Below are 10,915 nucleotides of genomic sequence, written 5' to 3'. Positions count from 1 at the left end.
ATATAGTTGGATTAATATCTACCATATTTGTTACTTTTATTTATTTCCTGTCTTTTGTTCCTATTTTTGTCTTCCACTCTTTTTCTGCCTTTTCCTTTCTTAGCATATCAATTATAATTTTTAAAAATATTCTTAGTGGCTGCCCTAGAGCTTGCAATATACATTTACAGTTAATCCAAGACTACCTCATATAACACTTTACAGTAGTGCAACTACCTTATAATAGCAAATATTCCTAATTCTTCCTTACCATCCCTTGTATCATTGCTGTCATTCATTTCATTTATACATGTTATTATCATCAAATACATTGTTGCTGTTTTTATTTTGAAACTGTTACCTGTTAAGATCAATTAAAAAGAGATAAATTTAAATTTAATTAAATTTTCACTTATTCCTTCTCTGATACTCTTCCTTTTTTAATGCAGGTCCAAATTTCTAACCTGTATCATTTTCCTTCTCTCTGAAGTTCTTTTAACATTTTTTGCAGGACAGGTCTACTGGCAACAAAGACTGTCAGTGTTTGTTTGTCTAAGAATGTCATTATTTCTCCTTTGCTTTGAAGGAAATTTCACAGGATACAGATTCTAGTGTGTGGGTTTTTTTCCTCCAGCCCTCTGTTTCACCTTATTCTCTTCTTCCTTGCCTGGTTTCTGGGGAGACTTTGGATGTAATTCTTATCTTTGCTCCCCTACAGATAAGGTGTTGTTTTCCTTTGGCTTCTTTCAAGATTTTTTCCTTTATTTTTGATTTTCTGTAGTTTGAATACAATAGGTGCAGGGTTTTGGGGGTGGGTACAGAGGGCGGGGTTATTGGGCTCGGTGTTCCCTGAACTTTCTGGATCTGTGGTTTGGTGTCTGACATTAATTTGGGAAAACTCTCAATCCTTAGTCCTTCAGTTATTGCTTCTTTTTCTCTCTCTTCTTCTCCCTCAGGTATTCCTAGTACATGTACGTTACACTTTTGGTAGTTGTCTCTTAGTTAGTTCAGTTGCTCAGTCGTGTCCGACTCTGCATTCTTGGCTATTCTGCCCCATTTTTTCCCAGTCTCTTTTCATTTTGCCTTTCAGTTTTTAAAGTTTCTATGGAAATAGTCTCAGGCTCAGAGATTTTTTCCTCAGCTATGCCGAGTCAACTAATGAGCTCATCAAAGGCATTCTTCATTTTCGTTATAGTGGTTTTGATTCTCGCATTGCTTTTTAGGTTCTTAGGAATTCCAACTCTGCATATATTGCACATCTGTTTTGTTTTGTTTTGTTTTTTTGGCCACACTGTGGCTTTCAGGATCTCAGTTCCTAACCAGGGATTGAACCTGGGCCATGGCAGTGAAAGTGCCAAATCTTAACTACTAGGTCACCAGAGAACTCCAGTAAATACTTTTTAGATATGATCTCATTTAATCTTTACCGCAACACTGTGAAGTAATACCATTATTTGATTCTGTGGAAGCTGTTATTGTGGTTTAGCAAGAGTATGTGACTCTCTTAAGTTCACATCATTAGAAAGTAGGATTTGAACTTGGGTATGTCTGATTAAAAAGCCAGTATGTATCTGGTCATACTTCCCCCCATGTCATCTTCCATAACTAAGCAGATTCCAGATGGGGCTTCAGGACCAGAGGCAGACACAAGTCAGAACTGGACACAGGAGCCCAAGCCAAAATGAAGTAGGAGATCCAGAGGCTAAGAAAGTTCTCAGGGCTCTTTCCTAGCAGGAAAGACATCAGGTCTCTAGAAGCAAGTGCTAAACCCCAATTCTGTCCCTTCCAGCTCTGGGACCTTAGGGGAGTCACTTTACCCCCTCCAGCCTCACAATCTTACTAAGCAGCCCCAGATCAGGAAAATGGCAGTTGCTCTAAAAAGGAAGTTCTTCCCATTGTTGCTAGGTAGTAGTTAATGTTGTCAGCTGGGAGGCTGCAGGTGCCAATCCCTTCCTGCTCTGGCCAGATGAGGCCAGTAACCAGAGAAGAGGTCAGAGTTGCCAGAGACTACGGTTGGGATGGTGAGAGGGAGGGAAGGCCCTGGAGTTCTCAGTGAGGAATCATTCTGTTGACAGAGTACAATGAGATACCCCAGCTCGACTTCCCACGGGGCGTGCTGGTTACCTCCTCTCTCTGGCTAACTGCTCTGGTTGGTCCCCAGGGCCCAAGAGCTGGTGAGCATAGTAGGATTAGCCCTTCCCTGGGGCCAGCTGTCTCACCTGTGTAAGGAAGGGAAAACCTCCTAGATCCAGCCCAGAGCTGACCCTGACCAATTCCAGGGCCAACTCTGATGACAGGAATTTCCGCTTCTGGTTAAGATGGAGTAACAGAGACTAGATTTATCCTCCCATCTGAAATAACAACAACAAAACACACACAAAAAGGGACACTCAAGACACTGCCCATCAGGTGATGACAAACAGTGATCACTGAGAGAATGGAAGAAAAATAAGGTGAGTTCTATGACTGACTCGACATTCTGCTTGGAGAAAGTTCCCAAGCCATGACACAGGTACAGGCTAATTCAGGCAGAGCCTGGCAGTCTCTTCAATTAAGGAGACATAGCTGGGAATCTGGAGGAAGCCAAGGAGGCTAGAGTTTGTAAGAAGAGAGGTACAGAGTAGGAGCTCTGGAAATCTGCAGGGGGTACCCCTCCACTGTTCAACTGAGTGTTAATCAACTAGATATTACCTGAGGCTGAGGAGAGAATCACCCACAAGGATAAGAGGGAATAGTGCTCAGAGCTCTCACAAGCCTGGGAAATAGAGCCTGTTCCTCATAGCCTGATAGCCTGAGTGGAAAGTCTCATAATTCTAAGGACATCCATTTTAGAGTACTAAGAAGGGTCTTGGCTGAGTACTGGGGACAAAGTAATCCTGCTGCTGCTGCTGCTGCTGCTAAGTCGCTTCAGTCGTGTCCGACTCTGTGTGACCCCATAGACGGCAGCCCACCAGGCTCCCCTGTCCCTGGGATTCTCCAGGCAAGAACACTGGAGTGGGTTGCCATTTCCTTCTCCAATGCATGAAAGTGAAAAGCGAAAGTGAAGTCGCTCAGTTGTGTCCGACTCTTAGCGACCCTGTGGACTGCAGCCTACCAGGCTCCTCCATCCATGGGATTTTCCAGGCAAGAGTACTGGAGTGGGGTGCCGTTGCCTTCTCCCCAAAGTAATCCTAACAAAACACATTTCTGGCCCCACCTAACAAAAAGATCAAACTATTTCCAAGTAACATAATTACTTCCAAGAACCAAACTCAAGATTATTTATAGAAATACAAAAATATACAGAATCCCAAAAGGTAAAAGTCTAGCATCCAGTCAATAATTACTAGGCATGCAAAGAAGCAGGAAAACACCACCCATAATGAACAGATGATCAATCAATTGATACTGACCCAGAATGACACCAATGGTAGAATTAATAGAGAATAACACCAAAGTAGCTATTACAGGTGTATTTCATGTGTTTAACCAGAAGAAAGGTTAACTATGTAGAGACATGAATCAACTTAAGAAAACAAAAACAAAAAGGTAGCACTTCTAATTTTAAATTAAACAATTTTTAATTTTAAAAAAGATCCAAATAAAACTTCTATAGATAGAAACTACAATGTCAGAGATATAAAATATAGTGGAAGGAAATAATGGCAGATTAGTCATTGCAGAAGAGCAGATTGGTAAACTTGAAGACATAGTTATAGAAACTAGGCAAAATGAGACGCAGAGAAAAAATACTTAAAACCCAAGATTTTAGCGAACTGTGGGACAACTTCAGCAGGCAAATAGCTAGTTTAAATAAAGTTAAAAAAAAAAAGAAAGCAAATAATATCGAAGGGAAGAAGTACAACTGTTTATAGACAATAAGATTGCCTGTGTAAAAAAACCCTATGAATCTATTAAAAAAAAAAGGCAGTAAAACTAACAAGTGAGTTTAGCTAGAATGTAGGCTACAATATCAACATATGAAAATCAGTTATTTTTCTACATACTAGCAACAAGTAGTCTGAAATAGAAATTTTAAAAATTGCAGCAGAATCAAAATATGAGAATATTTAGGGATAAACCTGACAAAATGTATTAAGATCTATACATTAAAAATGATAAAATGTTGCTGAGATAAATTAATACCATCCGTAAAAAAAACTGATAAATTTGACTTATCAGAATTAAAACTTACCACTCTTAGAAAGACACAGTTAAGAAAATGAAAAGATAACCCACAAACTGTGAGAACAAGACTGCATATCTGGCAAGAGACTTGTTTGCAGAATATATAAAGAACTCTCACAAATCAGCACCAAGAAAACAAAAATTAAAAGATGGGCAAAGATTTGGACAGACATTGCACCAAAGAAAATCTGTGGTTGCTAATAAATACCTGAAAAGAAACTCAATATCACAGTCACTAGGAAAATGAAAATTAAAGTACAATATGATACCACTACAGACTAGAATTAAAAAGACTGACCTATTTGCAGGGCAGGAATAAAGACGCAGACGTAGAGAACAGAACTGTAGACAGGGCAGGTGGAGGGAGGAGAGGTTGAGACGAACTGAGAGCCTAGCTCTGACATATATATACTGCCATGTATGAACACATAGCAAGTGGGAATCTCTTAAGAGCACAGGGAGCTCATGTCAGTGCTCTATGATGACCTAGAGGGGTGGGATGGAGGCGGCTGAATATCTGTATCTTCCCAAGAATGAGGGGGAGGGGAACATATGTATACTTATAGCTGATCTACATTGTTGATCAGCAGAAACTAATACAACATTGTAAGGCAATTATGCTCCAATTAAAAAATAAATTAAAAAAGACTGACCATACCAAGTGTTGGTGAAGATGCAGAGCAACAGGAACACTCTCTGTTGTTGGTGGGAGTGTAGAATGATTTAACCACTTTGGAAAAACAGTTTCTTTAAAAGTTAAAATTACTCCTACCATGTAATCCAGCCATTCTTCTTTCAGTTATTTACTCAAGAGAAATGCAAGCATTGCAAGAACTTGTACATGAATATTCGTAACAACCCTGTTTGTAATAGCCCCAGACTGAAAACAATCCTTGTCACAGGGCCAAGGAAGAAGGGCTTGGCTTGATTGTTTAGTGGAAGGTTTAAACAGGGGCCTTGTGGGATCAGTGACTCTTGGGTGCAAAGCATGACTGTGCAGCTTAAGAAAATGGTGAATTGCGGCAAATTATTTTCCGAAGTGTCAGTGGCCTTCTCTGTGAAAGGGCTGGAGCATTTCCTGAGTTAGATCCTCTACCATTTACCTCTCAGGGCCTCAGTTTCCTCATTTGTAACATGGATCTGATGATAATAGTACCTACCTCACCTGTCTGTTGTGAGGATTTAAGAGTCTAGCAGCATATGTAGAAGGATTGTAGCAGACTTTTCACCTAATCTGTCTTTGCATCGTCATCACCATGACCTTTCAAAGAATTCTTAGAAAGTTTAAACAAGGCTGCTGATGCCAACTGTCTGGCAGAGGCATTATTAGAGCTCCCTTGGTATCAGCTGCGGATTGGTTCCAGGACCCTTGTGGGTACCAAAATCAGAGGATGCTCAAGTCGCTTATGTATTATAAAATAGCATAGTGTTTGCAGATTACCTATTTGCACATCCTCCCATATACTTTAAATCATCTCTGGATTACTTACAATGCCTAATACAATGTGAATGTATGTAAATAGTTGCCAATGTATGACAAATCCAAGTTTTGCCTTTTGGACTTTTCTGGAGTTTTTATTTTCCAATATTTTTGATCCGTGGTTGGTTGAGCCATGGATGCAGAGTCCGTGGATTGGAAGACTAACTGTAATTTCAGGGCACAATGACAGATGCTGTGATATATAGATCATGGTGGTGCTGGAAGACTCAAGAAGATGATGAAATTTCTGGCAGGCTAGGGGATGGGTGTGGAAGGCTTGAGGTAGGGGGAAATGGTCTTCTCTGGGTCTCCAAGGACTGGTAGAAGTCCCCTGGGTAGAGAAGGGGGAAGGTAGAGAGGTGAACTTGAGTGAAAGCTTGAAAGCTTGGTGGTAAGAGAGCCTGAGCATGTCTGGGACCCTTTCCTTTAGGCTGCATGTCTTAGGTGAGAGGCGAAGCATGAATGTCTTGTCTGAGGTTTAAACTCATTCCAGTAGGTGGGAAGTTCCTGGACCTGTTTACACGGAAGAATTATCTGAGAGATTTAAAAAACAAAACAAAACAAAACAGATTCCTGGTCCCAACAGGCAATATTCTGAGTGATAGGTTTCAGGTGGAACCCAGGAATCTATGCTGTTTAAAGCTCCCCAGGAGATTCTGATGCTCACCCAGGTATGGGAACTCCTGCTTTTAGAACAGCGTGTCTCTGAGCAGGGAAAGGCCCTAGTGGAATACTGGATTTGAGCAGAGAGCTTGAGAAGATGGGAAGGAGGTGTAAGAGATCCCTGACCCTGATCCCCAGCCTCCCACCCCTCTCCAAGGAAACTTCACATTTACTGCCAGGAACTTTCTTATAGAGATATTTACTTAACATTATAACTCAGCAATTCTACTCATAGGTATTTCCCTAAGACATGTTAAAGCAAACTGGTGCATGAGAGCTCTATTTGTAATAACTAAAACTTGGAGATAATCCTTGTGTTCACCAAGTGACTGGATAAATTCATTGTGATATATCTGTGTAATGGGGTACTTCTCAGCAATGAAGAAGAAGGAGCTGTTCATACATGCAGTGACACAGATGGACCTCAAAACAAGCTGGATGAAAGAAGTCAGACCGAAAAAACAAAAAAAAAAAACAGAGCACGTAAGGTGTGTGATTCGATTTATATGAAATTCTAGGAAATGCCAACTAATCTCCAGTGACAGAAAGCAGATGAGGGGTTCCCTGGGATAGGGGTGGTGGAGGGAAGAGAGGGCACTTTGGGGGGTGCCAGATAGGTTCATTATCTTGGTGGTGGTGGTGATGGTTTCAAGTGTGCATACATGTGTTAAAGCTGGCCCAATTGTATAATTTGAACATGCTTTATTGTACGTCAATTCTACATCGATGACGCTGTTTAAAAAAATCTGATGGCAGTCCTGAGTAGTCACGGCTAGTCTGGTCTTTACACAGCATCCCTCTCCCCATGACTTCATTGTAACTGCAAGTGCACACTGGATGGTTACTATGAGGTCCAAGGTACTGTGGCTAAACACCATACAGAATTTTTAAAATGTTGATTTATTTTTGATTGTGCGGCACAGGCTTTCCTCTAGCTGCAGTGAGGGGGGTTACTCTGCGGTGGCGTCTCTCGTTGCAGAGCACAGACCCTAGGGCAGGTGGCTTTCTGTAGCTGCGGCTCCCGGGCTCCAGAGCCCAGGCTCCACAGCTGCGGTGCGCGGGCTTGGCCGCTCTGCAGCATGTGGGATCTTCCTGGATCAGAGATCGAAGACACGTCTCCTGCACTGGCAGGTGGATTCTTTACCAGTGAGTCACCAGGGAAGCCCCTATATGGAATTTTTAATTTAATCCTCCCAATAGTCTTGTGAAGTGATGCTACTATCACTAACTCTGTTCTACGTATAAGGAAACTGAAACTCAGAGAGGTTAAACTATTTCTCCAAGCGTGTCATCTGACTGAGTCCAAGCCCCAGCATTTATTTACTCCTAATCTAATTCAAAGTCTGTTCTGCTTGGTTCTTATAATTATACAAACATTTGATATTTGTGCAAAACAAAATTTAAACATTTAAATTACTTTCAGTCAAGCAAAAGTGAAAGCCGCTCAGTCGTGTTGTGACCCCATGAACTATACAGTCCACGGAATTCTCCAGGCCAGAATACTGGAGTGGGTAGCTGTTCCCTTCTCCAGGGGAGCTTCCCAACCCAGGGACTGAACCCAGGTCTCTTGCCTTGCAGGTGGATTCTTTACCAGCTGAGCCACAGTGGAAGCCCACTTTCAGTCAACCCCTGTGTATTTTTCACTAACCTCAGGTGGCATTAGTGGTAAAGAACCTGCTTGCCAGTGCAGGAGATGTAAGAGATGTGGGTTTGATCCCTGGGTCAGGAAGATCTCCTGGAGAAGGGCATGACAACCCACTCCAGTATTCTTGCCCAGAGAATCCCCATGGACAGAGCGTCTGTCCATGGGGTTTGCAAAGAGCTGGACACAACTGAAGCGACGTAGCACATACACATAGGAGGCTTTTAGCAGAATGATGGTGGGTGGTGGGAAGATTTTTTGACTGACACTGCAGAGGTGAGTGCAGAAACAGTGAGAGACCCTTCCTCATTCTTAGTGATATTATTTGAGTCACCTAAAGCCAACTCACAGATTTTTTTTTAAACCAGTTTTCATTCATTTATTTATGTGACTCATTTACTTGGCACTATGTGTTGGACACAGTTTTAGGAGCAAACATCAATTAGATTTTCCATGAGCGTAATCCTCAATTTAATCTTAACCTGATCCTTAGTCATAGATTAGAACTCTGATCCCTTTTCTAGTGACAAGCTTTTAGTGTCAAGAAACAAAGGACAAAGGGGCATTTGTATAATAAGAGTATGTAAGGTGCAGTAAGTGAAATCCCATGACTGTTACAAAGACGCTTATAGTATGGGCTTCTGGCGATCTACATGGAGGTGGGCCCCTAAAGATGAGGAATGCAGGCCCTCTCTCATTGAAGAACTCCCTGTCAGGTGGTAAATGTCCCAAATCTCAGTGAACAAAGAGATCCTTAGTTGATTTATTCCCTGGACAAAAGATCTACGATCTTTAGTAAGTAGTCTCCACTGGACAAATAACTATAACCAATACACATTTTACTGGAAAAAAACAGTAAACTTTTTCAATTGTACAATATAAGAGAACTACTTTCATATGTAAACATTTTGATAAAGTGCTAAGTACATTTTCTTTTTCTTAGCTAAATTTCCCAAGCTGTCATTTTTCGTACATCAGTGTTATAAGGCTCCTCCTTCACTGCTGACCACAAGGCCAATCTGGAGAAGGTATTAAAAAGAGGCCTGTAGTTTTAAAAAACAGTTTTTATTTAGATAAAACTTATATAAATAAAAAGTCCCCAGTTTCAAGTATAAAATATGATGTCTTGACAAATGTGTGTGGTTGTGTAACCCTTCCACAATCAAGATATAGAAAAATGTTCCTGTGTCTCTTTGAAGTTACTTCTCTCTTCCTCTTCTCAGCCCCTGGCAACTACTAATCTATCACTGTAATTTTGAATTTCCTGGAACTTCTTATAAATGGAATTATACCATACGCATTCTTCTGTGTGTTTGGTTTATTTAACCCAGCATAATGATTTTGAGATTCATTTATATTCTTGTGTATATTAGTAGTTTGTTTCTGTTCGTTGCTGAGTAAATTTCAACGTATGGATGTAGTACAGATTGTTAACCTACTTACCACTTAATTGGCATTTAGGTTACTTTCAGTTTTTGGCTGTTAGGAATAAAGTTACTATCAACATTCACTTGTAAGTCTAGGTAAATCCTTCTCTTGGTAAGTAGCTCTTGCGTAAATACCTAAAAACGGGAGTCCTGGGTTGTAATGTACATGTATAATTATCTTTACTGGCAACTGCCCAAATGTTTTCCAAAGTTGTGTCATTTTATGTCTCCACCAGCAGTGTATGAGACTTCCAGTTGCTCCACATCGTTGCCAATGTTGGTATGGTCAAGTTTTAGAAAAGTTCAGTCATTCTAATGGATGTGTAATGGTATTTCATTGTGATCTAAGTTTGGATTTCTCTAATGACTCAGATCTTTTTGTGTACTTCTCGGTCATTCATACAGCTTCTTTGGCAAGGTATTGTTCAAATCTTTCAGCCATTAAAAAATTGGTCGTCTTCTTATGTAAGAGTTCTTTGCATATTTGTAAGAGTTCTTTGCATATTCTGGATAAAAAATCTTTATCAGAAATAAATTTTGCAAATACTTTCACCCATCTGTGACTTGCCTTTTGCCTTTGTAATGGTGTCTTTCAAAGAGCCAAAGTTGGCTTTTTAGGTAAATTTAATTTATGCATTTAAAAAATTCTCTGGTTTCTGACTTTTGTGCCTTAAAACAAATCTTTCCTTTAGCTCAAGGTTTCTCAGTTTCAATACTGTTGTTATTTTGGGGCCAGAAAATGTTTTGTTGTAGGAGGCTATCCTGTGTGTTGTAGAATGTTTAGCAGCATTCCTGGCCTTTACCCATTAACTCAGTAGCATCGCCTGTCCAGTTGTGACAGTTAAAAACGTCTCTAGACATTGCCAAGTGTCCCCTAGGGGGAAATTGCCCCAAGTTAAGAAACAGTTGCATAAACTAAGATAAAACATTTCCTACATTCTCCTACATTTTTTCTAGAAACTTCATATGACTTATGTGACATATTTTGAGTTAATTTTTGCATTTGATGTGATGGTTGAGATTCGTTTTGCTGAATGTGGATACTTAATTGTTTTAGCCCTATTTGTTGATAAGACGATCCTTTCCCCATTGAATTCCCTTGTTGTTTTTGTTCATTTGCTGAATCGTGTCTGACTCTTTGCAACTCCATGGACTGCAGCTGCCAGGCTCCTCTGTCCTCCACTATCTTCCAGAGTTTGCTCAGATTTATGTTCATTGAGTTGGTGATGTTATCTAACCATCTCATCCTCTGCTGCCCTCTTCTTTTGTCTTCAATCTTTCCCAGCATCAGGGTCTTTTCCAATGAGTCAGCTTTTTGTATCAAGTGGCCAAAGTTTTGGAGCTTCAGCATTAGTCCTTCCAAAGAATATTCAGGGCTGATCTCCTTTAGGATCGACTGGTTTGATTTCCTTGCCGTCCAAGGAACTCTCAACAGTCTTCTCCAGCACCACAATTCGAAAGCATCAATTCTTTGGTACTCAGCCTTCTCCATGGTCCAGCTCTCACATCTGTACATGACTACTGCAAAAACCGTAACTTTGACTATATGGATCTTTG

The sequence above is a fragment of the Oryx dammah genome, unplaced genomic scaffold, assembly GCF_014754425.2.
Source record: "Oryx dammah isolate SB20612 unplaced genomic scaffold, SCBI_Odam_1.1 HiC_scaffold_28, whole genome shotgun sequence".
NCBI classification, from domain to species: domain Eukaryota; kingdom Metazoa; phylum Chordata; class Mammalia; order Artiodactyla; family Bovidae; genus Oryx; species Oryx dammah.
This window is presented reverse-complemented; position numbering follows the sequence as displayed.